The 17026-nt window shown below is 38.6% G+C and overlaps 2 long non-coding RNA genes across 2 annotated transcripts in view; both read left to right on the top strand.

Annotated features, from left to right (window-relative positions):
- LOC145534882 (uncharacterized) overlaps positions 1 to 17026 on the top strand; it is a 228723-nt gene that overhangs the window by 36909 nt on the left and 174788 nt on the right. The window lies entirely within an intron of this gene.
- Positions 222 to 2943, top strand: LOC145534883 (uncharacterized). The gene is made up of 3 exons (XR_014075036.1): positions 222 to 286; positions 1562 to 1617; positions 1758 to 2943. It is a non-coding gene; the product is annotated as an uncharacterized LOC145534883 (long non-coding RNA).

Below are 17026 nucleotides of genomic sequence, written 5' to 3'. Positions count from 1 at the left end.
GTTTCCCCAAATTATTCCAGGGCATTCAATGCCATGTGAAAACTGAATCTTAATGGCCACTCTTTTGATGTCATGCTGAGAAGCCCTGTGAGCTGAATAGTGACAGTACCTAACACTTTTTTGGTATTCACCATATGACAGGCATTGTTCTTATGTGATATATTTAATTTCTGGATATTCACTTGATATGGGTGCTAATATTTATTCCCATTTTCCAAAAGGTGAAACTGAAGAATGGATAGATTAAGTAACTTACTTCAAGTCATGGAACTGATAAGGAATAGAAGTAAGACTTTACCCACGTAGCCCCAGTATATGTTATTTACCATCTGCTTCTCTGTGTTAGAGTAAACCAGGATAAATCATTTTATTGCTGTATTTTATCTTTAATTTTTATTATCAACGGATAATAGAGATAGGAGCATTAAGAAAAATATACTTAAAGATGGATAATCTCCCTTTAAAGAAACTGTAATACAGTATTAATTTATCCCTTTATTCAACATCTATTCCAAAGAATATGAAGAATAAACATGTGGCTCACAATCTCTTATCCATGATGCCAAGATCCAAAAGGCTCCCAAACTCAAAAGTTTTCTTAAATGCATGACAAAATGGCTTGCTAAACCAGACCTGAGCCTGAATGAAAGTATGCATGGTTTTTATATCACTTAGTGTGAATATATATTTTGCTAGAGAATAAATTAATATGTCTGAGTTAACTGACCCAAATCGAACTTGGTGTATTGTATAATATATAGTACTTATGCAATGTTTTCCTTCTAAAATTTAAAAAAAAAACAAAAAAACAGATTTTGAAACTTAAGTGGCCCAAGCTTTTCAGGAAAGGGCCAGTTGATTTGTATTAATATAATATAGCATAAAAATACTGACTAACAGACCTCATTGCTTCCTCTGTGGTGTGGGGAAAGTTATAGTGTAATTTGTCCTTGCCTACAATAGAGAGGCCTGGCTTGGGATCCCTAACTAGCTCTGATTAGACAGTGATACTTACTCTTATTCTCTATTATACCCAAATTTCCTCCATACTACAGTTCCTAACAAACTTCATGGGGCTGCAGATTGAGATAGTAGATTGAAAATGTTGGTAGCTTCTGTAATAAAATTGAGAAGATTCCCTTTCTTTGTAGCACAAGTGAAGTCGCTCAGTCGTGTCCAACTCTTAGCGACCCCATGGACTGTAGCCTACCAGGCTCCTCCATCCATGGGATTTTCCAGGCAAGAGTACTGGAGTGGGGTGCCATTGCCTTCTCCAGAGGATCTTCCCAACCCAGGGATCGAACCCGGGTCTCCTACATTGTAGGCAGATGCTTTACCATCTGAGCCACCAGGGAAGCCATCTGTAAATCACCTGTTTTAGAAATTTACTAGGGGTTTATGTTCACCTCAGAAACATACTGTTTGGACTTTTCCTTGTTGAAAATTACTACATTTACCTCCACTGCTTGAGTTGTTTCCTCTGTACTGCTTCTATCTATCCTTATTCCCTTCTTGTCTCTTACTCCCTGCTTCCTACTTTTTCCCACTTCCCACAATCCAGAAGGAAGAGAGAGATGCCCATCTCTAAGGAAGTCAGATGAAACTTGGAACATTGAGGTAAGGGAGAGTCTACTGCCAGGACATACGAGGGACAGGAGGCAGGAGATGAAGTGGTGCCTAGGACATCATGGGAGGGAGCTGCATCCTGGCCCCAGACTCCTGTTTTTTCAACTTATTCCCTCCTTCCCTTCCAGTAGAATAGAGACCCAGACCTGGAATGGCAGACATAGAGGTCGATCAGAGAAGTGGTATGAGCACAGCAGAATTTGGCAGCTGCATATTTGAGAAAAATTACCAATACCTAATCATGGATGAAGCAAGTTTCTGAGTTTCCACAGAGAAAGAAGGATCCTGGTCAGATGGCAGAAAGCTGAGCATCATGCTTCTCTCAATCCTCCAGTCTGATGCTTTTGTGGGACATATTCAACCCCTTCTCCACTGCTCTTTATATTTCTACATTTGCACCTTCCCAGAGAACCCCTCACTATATACATACAGTTTCTTTATAGGTACTGGTAATACTGTGGCCACCTGATGCAAAGAGCTGACTCATTGGAAAAGACCTTGATGCTGGGAAAGATTGAAGGCAAGAGAAGAAGAGGGAGAAAAGACAGGATGAGATGGTTGGATGGCATCACTGACTCAATGGATATGAGTTTGAGCAAACTCCGGCAGATAGCAAAGGACAGAGAAATCTGGTGTGCTACAGTTCATGGGGGTTGCAAAGAGTTGGACATGACTTAGCAATTGAACAACAACAATACTTACTTCAATTGTGTTGGGATCCAATACCTTGCTTCATTTATAGGCAAGCATGTAGGCATGTGTACATGAGTTTTGATTTTTATATCTGGCTTGTACAAAGCAGGGAACTTGGTTAGGTGAATGCATCTGGATTATGAGCTAAGATATGTTTTTTCTCTGTAAGTTTGGAAAAGTGAGTGGATTTTTTTTTTTTATGAGTACTCATGTGTTTAATGGCGTGTTGGCTTCATGTTGGGTCTTCATTTTGATAAGTATAGCTTCTACTCAGGGATCACGGTCTGAAGAATGAGGGTGAGTAGCAAGCTTGAGATACAACATTTGAGGTTTTTTTTCAGATGAACATGATAAGAAGATAGATAATACCATAACATTATGCATATAGGCTGACTTCCCTTATCACTTGCAATGATTTGGAAACCTAGATTGCAGGCTGTTAGCTGAACTAACAATACAAAAAAAAGAAAAAGAATTTGATATTTTCATTTTATAATTCTACAGTTATTAATAAAGTTTCTCTTTTCTTTCAGTTTTATTTGTAAAATGGAAAGGGTAAGCTATCTGAGCTCCAAAAATCTGTTTTGCTTATTCTAATATTCTGAAATAAAGATTTTAGAACCTGATCTGTCAGTCATCTGAAAAAATTAGAACAAAACTCTACATAATATCTCCATCACTGTGGTGACCATATGCCTTGATTTGTTTGGGGGAAGTCTTGACTGAAGTCTTTTGTGCTGGAATAATTATTGATCCCCTTTTATTCTTCAAGGGGGCTCATTTTAAATGACAACTTACATGGTCATCCTACTTATAGCAGACATTATTCCTAATCAGACTCTTTATATTCTTCAGAAATATTATTCTCTAAATAAGGACAAGGACAAATTATGAATGCTTTACTGAGTTCTATATTTGATTTGGTTCCCCTTTTCATTACTGTCCTGACAGGATATAAATAAGCCAAACAAATGGCTTCTCAGGAGCTGTTGTCAACTTTGCTCCTGTCCAGCTCCAATTTGAGGTATTTTTTGTTCCTGTCCCATCACTCAGTCCTTGAAAGCTGATAGGTTGCTGATTTCTTCCTTGAAACATGACATGATGAATAATACTGCATGCTGCAAGGGAGAAAACTATAAAAAAGCACTGTCTTGTACAATGGGAAATTATTTAGCAGAGTTGACCTTTTGCATGGGGGAGAAATAGGACCTTCATATAATATGATTTCAGAAGTTCAAGAAAATTATCTTCTCCACAATTCTGATGGATGTATAACCTTGAACATTTCTTGAACTAAAGATTCTTGAACACTTTCTTGAACAAAAAGAGTATTGGCTTAAATTATAAATGATTCTGTGGGAGACAGTTCATTGACATCCAAACGGAACCTTCACCCACAGCAACCTAGGTCCCATAAACAGAAATAGAGCACTCATATCTGGGTTTCCCATTTCCCCAGCACAATGAGCTGGTAAAGAGAGTCATCTGAAGTATTGGACCAACTTGATGTATCATTATCCATAAGTACTATGATAAAAAAAAATGGCTAGCACAAATTTGGTAAAATTTATAATATCTTTGTTCAGGTATGTGTGTTTTAGTTTTATAGTTTGTTAAATTGCTTCCTTCTCATCACCTGGAAGATCTCATCAGAGTTTTGAAGTTCTTTCAGAGTTTCAGAAAAAATGTGGGCAGGATTAGGGGAAGGACTGAGAAGTTTGCCTTGGGTATTATTTAGTAAATGATTTTGGTGGTCTGGGAGCAACAGGAAGTAGTGCCCAATCCAATACACAGAACCTCCCATGATCACATTGATATATTTGGAGTCTACCCACTTTTCTCTGTATTATATATCCTAATCATAAATTTATAGAGCATTTTACATGTAATAATATTTAATTCTCCTAAAAACTCTAGGAGAGAAATTTTATAGCTTATAATGTAAAGCTTGGATAGGTTAAACAACTTGCTTAAGATCACAGAGCTAGTATGCAGGAGAACCAGGATTCAAGCCCACATTTATGTCTTTCAAGCCTGCACATTTTTTTCCCCTTTTGTTATTTTTTTTTCAGTAATTTTTTATTTTCATCTAGTTTCAAACTTAAAAGCTGTAAGGAAAAAAAAAAAATTCTGTACACTTTTCACTCAGGTTTCCCAAATGCTAACATTTTGGCAAATCATTTTTGTTCTTTCTGCATATTGCAAACATAATGTCTCTTTACTTCTAAATATTTCAGTTTGTTTTCTAAAAATACAGAATTTGCTTACATAGCCATAGTATAATTGTTAAAATCAGGGCATTCATTGTTACAATAATATTATCTAATATGTTAATCTGCCTGCCAGTGCAGGAGATGCAGGAGTCATGGATTTGATCTCTGAGTTGGGAATATTGCCTGGAAGAGAAAATGGAAACCTACTCCAGTATTCTTGTCTGGAGAATCCCATAGACAGGCAAGATGGGATTTTTTTGCAACTCCCAGGGGGTTACGAAGAGTTGGACATAACTGAGCATGCATGCTAAAACCTTACTCAGATTTCATGTTTTATCCCAGTGATGCCCTTTATAGTTACAGAAAATCCTGGATCATGTTTCGCATTCAATTCTCATGTTTTCTTCGGTTTCTTTTTATTTGGACCAGCACCACAGTCTTTCTATTTCATGGTATGAACTATTTAAAAATAATACAGGCCGGTTATTTTGTAGACTCTCCTCCAATTTGGGCTTGCTTAATACTTTCTCACAATTAGATGATGCATTTAGGGCAGAAATACCATGGAAGTGATCTTCTGTTCTTAGTGTGTGCATCAGGAAACAGCTGATATGATGACTACTGAAGTTAACTTTGATCACCTGATCAAGATCGTGTCTTCTAAGTGATTTCACTATAAAGTTACTGTTTTTGCCTTTATAATCATTAAGTACCTAGTCAGAAGACACTTTGAGGCTTGTAAAATCTTCTGGTACTCCTCAAATTTCACTTGGGTAAAATTATTAGCATTCACTTATGATTCTAGAATCTATTACTATGATGGATGCCAAACATTAATCTTCTAATTCCAACATTCTACATTTTTTGTTAGTCATTCTACTATAAAAGGGAACTTTCTTTTTCTTCCTCTTCTTCCCCTTCCTTTCTTCTGTCAGAGAAGAAGAAGTTTTTCTTTCCCTTTCTAGGTTCTCTGGCTGGAACACCAGACAGATTAACAGGAGAAAACAAATATTGGACTCAATGGACAGTCAGTCAACTGAGGCTTATATGCTATTCTGAACTCAGGAGAGGGAGGTGGGAGTCTAGAACTTCAAAGGAGACAAAGGATAATTCACAGGGAGACTGGAGAAGTAAATGCTCAGTAAACAAATGTTTTCTATGCCATATGGAGAGGTCCTTCTTTTGTAAAACAAAGCTATATTAAATAATATAACAGCTTGTAATCTGAATTGTTTTAGGCAATTAAAGGACATTAAGATAAAAAAGATCTTCATGACCCAGATAATCACAATAGTGTGATCACTCACCTAGAGCCAGACATCCTGGAATGTGAAGTCAAGTGGGCCTTACAAAACATCACTATGAACAGTGGAGGTAATGGAATTCCAGTTGAGCTATTTCAAAGCCTAAAAGATGATACTGTGAAAGTGCTGCACTCAATATGCCAGTAAATTTCGAAAACACAGCAGTGGCCACAAACTGGAAAAGGTCAGTTTTCATTCTAATCCCAGAGAAAGGCAATGCCAAAGAATGCTCTAACTACCACACAATTGGCACTCATCTCACACGCTAGTAAAGTAATGCTCAAAATTCTCCAAGCCAGGCTTCAACAGTACATGAACCGTGAACTTCCAGATGTTCAAGCTGGATTTAGAAAAGGCAGAGGAGCCAGAGATCAAATTGCTAACATCCATTGGATCATCAAAAAAGCAAGAGAGTTCCAAAAAAACATCTATTTCTTCTTTATTGACAATGCCAAAGCCTTTGACTGTGTGGATCACAACAAACTGTGGGAAATTCTTAAAGAGATGGGAATACCAGACCACCTGACCTTCTTGAGAAATCTGTATGCAGGTCAGGAAGCAACAGTTAGAACTGGACATGGAACAACAGACTGATTCCAAATAGTAAAAGGAGTATGTCAAGGCTGTATATTGTCACTGTGCTTATTTAACTTATATGCAGAGAACATCATGAGAAATGCTGGGCTGAGTGAAGCACAAGCTGAAATCAAGATTGCCGGGAGAAATATCAATAACCTCAGAAATGCAGATGACACCACCCTTATGGCAGAAAATGAAGAACTAAAGAAGTGAAAGAAGAGAGTGAAAAAGTTGGCTTAAAGTTCAACATTCAGAAAACTAAGATCATGGCATCTGGTCCCATCACTTCATGGCAAATAGATGAGGAGACAGTGGAAACAGTGGCAGACTTTATTTTGGGGGGCTCCAAAATCACTGCAGATAGTGACTGCATCCATAAAATTAAAAGATGCTTACTCCTTGGAAGAAAAGTTATGACCAACCTAGACAGCATATTTAAAAGCAGAGACATTACTTTGCCAACAAAGGTCTGTCTAGTCAAAGCTATGGTTGTTTTCAGTAGTCATATATGGATGTGAGATTTGGAGTATAAAGAAAGCTGATTACTGAAGAATTGATGCTTTTGAACTGTGGTGTTGGAGAAAACTCTTGAGAGTCCCTTGGACTGCAAGGAGATCCAACCAGTCCATCGTTAAGGAAATCAGTTCTGAATATTCATTGGAAGGACTGATGCTGAAGCTGAAACTTCAATACTTTGGCCACCTGATGGGAAGAACTGACACATTTGAAAAGACTCTGGTGCTAGGAAAGATTGAAGGTGTAAGGAGAAGGGGATAACAGAAGATGAGATGTTTGGATGACATCATCTACTCAATGAACATGAGTTTGAGTAAGCTCCGGGATTTGGTGATGGACAGGGAAGCCTCGTGTGCTGTAGTCCATGGGGTCGCAAAGAGTCGAACATGACCGAACTACTGAACTATACTGAACTGATTGTTTGCTTCATTTTTTTTTTTAATTTCTTTTACTCTGAACTTTGTATTTTTTCCTTCTACTAACTGTGGGATTCTTTTTTTTTTTTTAATTCCTCTTTTTGTAGTTCTTTAGATGCAAGTTATGTTGTCTGAAGATTTTCATGTTTTTTGAGGTAGGATTTTTTTTTTTTTTTTTGCTCCAGAGGTCCCTCTTAGCACCTCTTTTGCTGCATCCCATAGGTTTGGGGTAGCAAATGGCAAACCACTCCAGTATTCTTGCCTGGAGAATTCCCATGGCTGGAGGAACCTGGTGTGTTGTAGTCCACGTAGTCACCAAGAGTCAGACACAACTGAGGGAATAAACACATAGGTTTGGAGTTGTCATGTTTTCATTAACATTTGTTTCTAGGTATATTTTGATTTCCTCTTTCCTTTATTTTAAAGTAGCTTCTTGGTCATTTAGAAGTACATTGTTTAACCTCCATATGTTTGCGTTTTTTACAGTTTATTTATATGTAATCTCACGTTACGGAGAAGGCAACGGCAACCCACTCCAGTACTCTTGCCTGGAAGATCCCATGGACGGAGGAGCCTGGAAGGCTGCAGTCCGTGGGGTCGCTAAGAGTCGGACACGACTGAGCGACTTCACTTTCACTTTTCACTTTCATGCATTGGAGAAGGAAATGGCAACCCACTCCAGTATTCTTGCCTGGAGAATCCCATGGACGGAGGAGCCTGGTGGGCTGCTGTCTATGGGGTCGCACAGAGTCGGACATGACTGAAGCAACTTAGCAGCAGCAGCAGCAATCTCATGTTATAGTAAGAAAACATGCTTCATACAATTTAAATTTTCTTAAATTTACTGAGCTTGATTTGTGACCCAAAATGTGATCTGTCCTGGAGAACAATCGATGTACACGTGAGAAAAAAGTGCATTAGACTACATTTGGATGCAGTGTTCTATCAATATATATTAGGTTCATATGATCTAATATGTCATTTAAGGCTTGTATTTCTTAGCTAATTTTCTGTCTGGATGATCTGTCTATCAGTGTAAGTGGGGTGTTAAAGTCCCCTATTATTGTCTTAGTGTCAGTTTCCTCTTTTATGTCTGTGTTTGTCTTATGTATTGAGGTGCTCCTGTGGTGAGTTCATAAACACTTACAATTGTTACATTTTCTTTTTGAATTCATCCATTGATTTTTATGTAGTATCCTTCCTTGTCCCTTGAAATATTCTTTATTTTAAATTCTCGTCTTATGTGAGAATTGCTACTCTGGCTGTCTTTTAATTTCTATTTGCATGTAATATCTTTTTGTATTCCCTCATTTTCATTCTGTATGTGTCTCTACATCTGAAGAGGGTCTCCATAGACAGTATAAATATGAGTCTTGCTTTTGTATCCATTCAGCCAGTGTGTGTCTCTTGGTTGGAGCATTTAATCCATTTATATTTAAAGTGATTATTGATACACACCTTGCCATTGGCATTTTCTTAATTGTTTGAATTTGCTTTTGTAGGTCTTTTACTTCTCTTATGTTTCCTGCCTAGAGAAGTCTTTTTAACATTTGTTGTAAAACTGGCTTACTGGTACTGAAGCAGATGATACCACCCTTATGGCAGAAAGCGAAGAAGAACTAAGGAGCCTCCTGATGAAAGTGAAAGAGGAGAGTGAAAAAGTTGGCTTAAAGCTCAACATTCAGGAAACTAAGATCATGGCATCTGGTCCCATCACTTCATGGCAAATAGATGGGGAAACAGTGTCAGACTTTATTCTTTTGGGCTCCAAAATCACTGCAGATGGTGATTGCAGCCATGAAATTAAAAGACGCTTACTCCGTGGAAGGAAAGTTATGACCAACCTAGATAGCGTATTAAAAAGCAGAGCCATTACTTTGCCAACAAAGGTCCGTCTAGTCAAGGCTATGGTTTTTCCAGTAGTCATGTATGAATGTGAGAGTTGGATGGTGAAGAAAGCTGAGCACTGAAGAATTGATGCTTTAGAACTGTGGTGTTGGAGAAGACTCTTGAGAGTCCCCTGGACTGCAAGGAGATCCAACCCATCTATCCTAAAGGAGATCAGTCCTGGGTGTTCATTGAAAGGACTGATGTTGAAGCTGAAACTCCAATACTTTGGCCACCTCATGCAAAGAGTTGACTCATTGGAAAAGACCCTAATACTGGGAAGGATTAGGGGCAGGAGGAGAAGGGGACGGCAGAGGATGAGATGGCTGGATGGCATCACCGACTTGATGGACATGGGTTTGGGTAGACTCTGGGAGTTGGTGATGGACAGGGAGGCCTGGCGTGCTGTGATTCACGGGGTCACAAAGAGTCAGACACGGCTGAGTGACTGAACTGACTGTCTTGTTTTGCTTGTCTGTAAAGCATTAATTTTTCCATCAATTTTGAATGAGATTCTTGTTGGGTAGAGTAATCCTGGTTGTAGGTTTTCCCCTTTCATTACTTTAAATGTATCTTGCTACTCCCTCTGGCCTCCAGAACATACGGCCAAGGTATTTGAGCTTCGGCTTTAGCATCAGTTCTTCCAATGAACATTCAGGACTGATTTCCTTTAGGATGGACAGGTTGGACTTCCTTGCAGTCCAAGGGACTCACAAGAGTCTTCTCCAACACCACAGTTCAAAAGCATCAGTTCTTTGGTGCTCAGCTTTCTCACATCCATACATGACTGCTGGAAAAACCAAAGCTTAGACTAGATGGACCTTTGCTGACAAAGTAATGCCTCTGCTTTTTAAAATGCTGTCTAGGTTGGTCATAGCTTTTCTTCCAAGGAGCAAGTGTCCTTTAAATTCATGGCTGCAGTCACCATCTGTAGTGATTTTGGAGCCCCCCAAAATAAAGTCTGCCACTGTTTCCACTGTCTCCCCATCTATTTGCCATGAAATGATGGGACCAGATGCCATGATCTTAGTTTTCTGAATGTTGAATTTTAAGCCAGCTTTTTCACTCTCTTCTTTCACTTTCATCAAGAGGCTCTTTGGTTCCTCTTCACTTCTGCCATAAGACTGGTGTCATCTGCGTATCTGAGGATATTGGTAGTTTTCCCAGCAGTCTTGTTTCCAGGTTGTTATCCATTCCGTCTGGCATTTAGCATAATGTACTCTGTATGTAAGTTAAATAAGCAGGGTGACAATGTACAGCTTTGATGTACTCCTTTCTCAACCTGGAACCAGTCTGTTGTCCATGTCTGGTTCTAACTGTTGCTTCTTGACCTGCATACAGGTTTGTCAGGAGGCAGATAAGGTGGTCTGGTATGCCCATGTCTTGAAGAATTTTCCAGTTTTTTTGTGATCCACACAGTCAAATGATTTAGCGTAGTCAATAAAGCTGAAGTAGATGTTTTTCTGGAACCCTCTTGCTTTTTCTGTGATCCAATGGATCTTGACAGTTTGATCTCTGGTTCCTCTGCCTTTTTTAAATCCAGCTTGAACATCTGGAAATTCATTGTTCATGTACTGTAGAATCTTTGCTTGGAGAATTTTGAGCATTACTTTGCTAACCTGTGAGATGAGTGCTACTGTGAAGTACTTTGAACATTTTTTGCCATTGCCTTTCTTCCGGATTGGAATGAAAACTGACCTTTTCCTCTCTATGGCCACTGTTGAATTTTCCAAATTTACTGGCATGTTAAGTGAAGCACTTTCACAGCATCATCTTTTAGGATTTGAAATAGCTCAACTGGAATTCCATCACTTCCACTAGCTTTGTTCATAGTGATGCTTCCTAAGGCCCACTTGTCTTTGCATTCCAGGATATCTGGCTCTAAGTGAGTGATCACACCATCATGGTTATGTGGGTCATTACGATCTTTTTTGTATAGTTCTTCTGTGTATTCTTGCCACTTCTTAATATTCTGCTTCTGGTAGGTCCTTACCATTTCTGTCCTTTGTTGTGCATAAAATCATTATGCATAATGCAATGCATATCATTGCATAAAATGTTCCCTTGGTATCTCTAATTTTCTTGTAGAGATCTCTTTCCCATTCTATTGTTTTCATCTGTTTCTTTGCATTGATCACTGAGGGAACCTTTCTTATCTCTCCTTGCTATTACTTGGAACTCTGCATTCAGATGACCATAGCTTTCCTTTTCTCCTTTTCCTTTAGCTTCTCTTCTTTTCTCAGCTATTTGTAAGGCCTCCTCAGGCAACCATTTTGCCTTTTTGCATTTCTTACTCATGAAAATGTTCTTAAGCTGTGTTAATGAAACTATATATTTGCCTGGAAATTTGCCTTTCTTCAAAATTCATGTCAATTGTTTTATTCCTGATGATGACTCCCCTTATGCTATTCTTTCTTAAGCATGTTGTGGGAAAGGAGCCGAAACTCTCTTAGTTTTGAGGTGTTTCTTTATCTGATTAGCAACTTGCTAACAGGTATAAAATGCCTTGCTAAAAACTAGCAAAGCGGAACTCTTTCTGTCCCCTTCTGGTGTCTATGTCAGAAGCTTCTTTGCTACACAAAAAGCTCCAAGTGATCGAGTCTTGTCTCTGGCCTTGGATCGAATTCCTCTCCTCCAGAGGCCATGAAGCTTGGCATTGTTCACTGCTCATAGCTGCAACCTTTCACCATGTTAGGGAAGTTTTCAACTATAGTCTCTTCAAAAATTTTCTCAGACCCTTTTTGTCATCTTCTTCTGCAGCCCCTATAATTTTGATTTTTTTTTAATTAGTATTATCCTAGAGGTTTCTTGATATTTTCCTCAGTTCTTTTCTTTTTTCTTTTTTTCTTCTTTATTCTGCTCCTTAGCAGTTATTTCCACCATTCTGTCTTTCACCTCACTTATCCATTTTTCTCCCTCAGTTATTCTTCTATTGATTCTTTCTGGAGTATTTTTAATTTCAGTAATTCTGTTGTTCATCATTGTTTGCTTATTCTTTATTTCTTCTAGGTCCTTGCTAAATGTGTTAAATGATTCTTACATTTTCTTCATTCTATTTTTGAAATTTTAGGTCATCTTTTTGGGTATCATTACTGTGAATTCTTTTTCAGGTAGTTTGTCTATTTCCTCTTTGTTTGTTTTGTGACTAGGATTTTTATCTTGTTCCTTCATCTGCACAATATTTGTCTTTTTATTTTGCCTAACTTCCTGTGTTTGAGGTCTTATTTCTCCAGGCTATAGTGCTGTAGTTTTTCTTGCTTTTGATCTCAGCCCCTGGTGGGTGAAGTGGGACCAGTGGCTGTGTACATTTCATGTTTAGAGAAACTTTTGATTGTATTCTGGTGGGTGGAGGTGAGGTTTTTTTTGTCTCTCTGATCAGCAGGGCTGTTTGAGGTGGTGTGTTTTGGGTTGTCTGAGGGCAGCCTGTCTGCTGATTATTAGGTTTGTATTCCTCTCTTGCTTGCTGAGCTTCCCTAGTGGCTCAACTGGTTAAGAATCTGCCTGTAATGTGGGAGGCCTGGGTTTGATTCCTGGGATGGAAAGGTCCACTGGAGAATGAAATGGCTACCCACTCCAGTATTCTGGCCTAGAGAATTCCATGGACTGGGGTTGCAAAGAGTCGGACATGACTGAGTGACTTTCTTTTGCTTGTTATTTGAGTGAAGTTTCCAATATTGGGTATTGCCAGCAGTTATGTGATGCCAGATCTTGGATTCAGGTGTAGGCTTTCATGGGAGTTCTCACTGATTAAAACTCCCTGAGGTCAGAGGTTTTATGGTAGTCTAGTGTCCTGGACATCACACTCCCACCCCACAGGCTCAAGGCCAACTTCTGGTTGGGGAATAAAAATCCTTCAATTTGTTTTTAATGGCAATAACAACAAAAGAAATAAAAACCAAAACTGAGACAAATCAAAAAGCAAAATCAGACAAATAGAAACAAAAACAAAGGAACACATACACAAACACACACCATCTACAAACGAAATCAAAACAGCCCCTAAAACAAAGTCACCCAGTGAGAAAGAGGAAGTCAAAAATGATATCAACCAATTAAAAGTAAAGTAGCAAAAACAGAAAAACAAGACCAAAGCAGAGTCAAAACTGAGGAGGAGAGAAAACAAAATAAACAAACATGGTAAAAAAAAAAAAGAAAAAGAGAGAAAAGTAGAAAAGCAAAGATGTATATATAAAAAAGATTGATATATTAAAGAAAAAGTACAACCAGAATAAAAAGAAAACCACAGAATCAGAAAGGCAAAGCAGAAGTAGATATTTGTGAAAGAAATAAAAATGTGATTTAAGAAAGATCCCCAAAAGCCTAAATAGAGATAATAGTAATGAAAACATCCACCATGACAACAGAGAAAAAAGTAAAGAGAACAACAACAACAAATTTAGGAAATAATCCAGACCCAACTACAGAATGAGTGAAACGTAATAATAATATTAAATGCTTTTCTCGGGTCTCATCTGTCAGCATCCTTTCCCTCTGCCTGTAAGCCTCAACCCACCTCGTCTACCTAGGACAGCTCATGGAAAGGTGTTTGATCCTCTTCCTTAGTCACTTCACCCCTGGAGCTTAACTGTGTTTTTATCTTCACCTCTGCCTGTGGGTCACCCACAGGAGTGTGCTCCCAAGGCTGCCCTGGAGGACCTGGGTCTGCCCCAGTGAGGACTGGGCCTGGAGGTGATGCAGCTGCTTGGATTGCAGGGACACCAGGTATGTAGGGAAGCTGGCGGCCACGAGTACAGGGGATATGGCTCTGGTAGATTCTTTTCTAGCTTCTGGCAGCTGGTGCTCAAAGGGCCTCTCTGGCTGATCCTTCTCTTTTGTTTGGCACAACAGGCAGAAAGGGCATCCCTGGCTGGGGTCCTTCTCTGTTGCTTGGCACATCAGGCGTCAAAGAGCCACCCTCACTGGCCTCTTTATTGCTCAGCTGCTGGTACTGGCATGTGGGGAGAGAGAGACTACAGGGTTAGCTCTACCCCTTGCACGTAATTCAGCAGTAGCACCCTGCCTCTATGACCAGCTGGCTTTCCTCCAAAGGCATTCCTCATTGTGGATTTCCTCACTCCTGTCCCCTTGGGCCATCTACCTGCAGTCAACAGCAGTCCTTGTCCTAGGATTGCTATCTAATCCCCATGCTCCAGCACCCAGGCACCACGTGTTCTGGTGGAACAGTCCATTTCCAGGGTGGCATGGATTGTGTGGTTCTCACTCCATTAGGATTGTTGCAGAATAACTGTTTCACTCTCCGACAACTTCAAATGCTTCCCTTTTGTTCCAACCAATTGCCCCAGATGCAGGTACCTCACCCCCTCTTTAGCTCCCCTTCACCCCCAGGCACAGGTCTCGTCCTGCTTGCTCTCCTCTTTCTCCCTTCTTTCCTTTGTACTATTGAGTTACACATGGATCCATATATTCCTTTCTGGTGGTCAAGAAATCCTGCCAGTACATAGCTGGTGCTCTGTGAGAACTTTTGCATTTATAGATGTATTACTGATGCATCCATGGAGAGAGATGTACTCCACATCCACCACACTTCTCCATCTTATCAACCTAAAATAAAGTTTATAACGAAAATAGCTTTTCTCTTTTTAAAATGTAATTGATAATACTACTTTGATTGTCATTTATAGTAGATTCTCAGAATTATTGTTAGAAAGATCTTAGTGTTGAATCAGTAGCACTGCAATTAATGGCATAATGGCATAATGGTCTAAGCAACAGCAGTGTCCAAAAATCATTGTGATCTGTCTGGCTGAATAATTTTTTCCATGAGAAAATGATTATCAAGCTATTTCCATCCTCTAAGACTCATTTATTCATTCAATTTGCTACCTTGCCCAGCATTAGGACAAAGATTGCTATCAGTTCAGTTTTACCTTAAAATGGTAGGAGGGTAGGTTGTAGGTTTCCACTATACTCTAAAATGCATTTTAAAAATTATCTGATTCTAGCACTATGGCTTTCTAAGGCTTTTTAATTTTCTTCTAGGCTAATTTTTAATAGACTATCAATCCACAAGTGAGAAATAAAAACTCATATAAGAGGTGATTAAAATATAATGGAACATTAATCATTTTTACAAATATCCTGAAATCTCATGGCAAATTACCAAATTTTTCAGTTTTAAAACAGGGAAATGGAGATGAAGTGAGTAAAGGAACATTTGCATTAATGATGAAAGTTATGCATATGCATAAACCCATAAGAAAGACAATTACTGCAGTGTTACACATTGGCCAGTGGGCATTTTTCTGATATGCTCACAGGTTCTGTGAACAACCTGGCTCATTAGCCAAATGAGAACATTTTAAGGATTAGGTATGTACTGAGGCAGTGTAACCAGAGTGTGTCTTTAAAAGAGTTGGAATTAATTCTCTCTGGGACTTGGGCCTGTGAAGGAAGCCTTGAAGCAAAGATGGAGGTGGATTTTACTCAGTTTCTGTGCTTAGACTTACTTTTACTTTCAGGTACTTAAAATTGTAGCATAACAGTATGTGGTATGCATAGTAAGTACATAAGGTATACTAATACTAAAAATAAAACTCAATGATTTTTTACATATACACACCCATGTATCTATAACCAGAAGGTAAGGAACTTCTCTAACGTTCTAGAAGGCTCTTTCATGCTCCCTTCCATTTGGTAAGCCCTCTTACCCTACCCCATTCCCATTCATAACTAGCACCCTTTTTTCATATAATAGATTCATTTATTATACATCTTTTCTGTCTAGCTTCTCTCTTTCAACACACTATCTATAAAATTCATTCATGTTGTTGAATGTGTCAGGGCTTTTTTATATTTATACAGTAGTTATACAGTATTCAATTCTATGGAAATGTTACCATTTGTCCATTTTTCTTATTGATTGACAGTTGGATTACTTCCTGGTTTTTGGTTATTTAAAATAAGGCTATTGTGAACATTATTGTACATGTCTTTTGGTGGTTGAATATGTTCATTTCTTTTGGATATATATCTAGGAGTGGAATTTCTATTACAAAGGGTAAGTTAACATTTAGTTTAATAGATACTGACAGTCTATAAAAGTAAAAATGTGCTGTGTGCTTAGTCACTCTCTGTCATGTCTAACTCTTTGTGACCTCATGGACTGCAGCCCACCAGGCTACTCTGCCCATGGAAATATAAATAGTTATACCATTTTCGACCCACATAGGCAATATGTGAGAGTCCTAGTTACTTCAATCCTTGACAATATTTGATATTGACAGTCATTTTAATTTTAGCTATTTTGGCATATAGATAAAGGGCTTCAGGGAGTAGTTTTGACTTTTGATTTTCACATGGTCTATGACTATCTCATTTTAATCCTCAAATGTAGCATTTTATTTAGCTATCTTCACATCTGGTCTGGCCACCCTCTTTGATGGCTCTTTTCCAATGTGCTCCATTGTATGTTTGTTTGGAACAACATTCTATTTACAATATCACAGTGGCTTTATTTTTATTATTCTCTTTCTAGGCACAAAAGGTTTCCCTGGTGTCTCAGTGGTAAAGAATTTGCTTGCAATGCAGGAAACGTGGGTTTGATCCCTGGGTCTGGAAGATTCCCTTGAGAAGGGAATGGCTAAGCATTCCAGTATTCTTGCCTGGGAATTCCTATGGATAGAAGAGCCTGGTGGGCTATACAGTCCATATGGCCAAGAGTCATATACAAGTTAATGCCCAAAAAACAAAAGGCACAAAAATCTTTTAGTTATTTGAATATACCTAAAAAATAAGGTAGGATGACTAAAATGTATAATAATCATAAACATCA

Source organism: Giraffa tippelskirchi, chromosome 14 (genome assembly GCF_054371585.1).
Source record: "Giraffa tippelskirchi isolate mGirTip1 chromosome 14, T2T-mGirTip1v1.2.pri, whole genome shotgun sequence".
Taxonomy (NCBI): Eukaryota; Metazoa; Chordata; class Mammalia; order Artiodactyla; family Giraffidae; genus Giraffa; species Giraffa tippelskirchi.
Note: the sequence above shows the minus strand (reverse complement) of the source record. Positions and strands in the feature narration are given on the sequence as shown.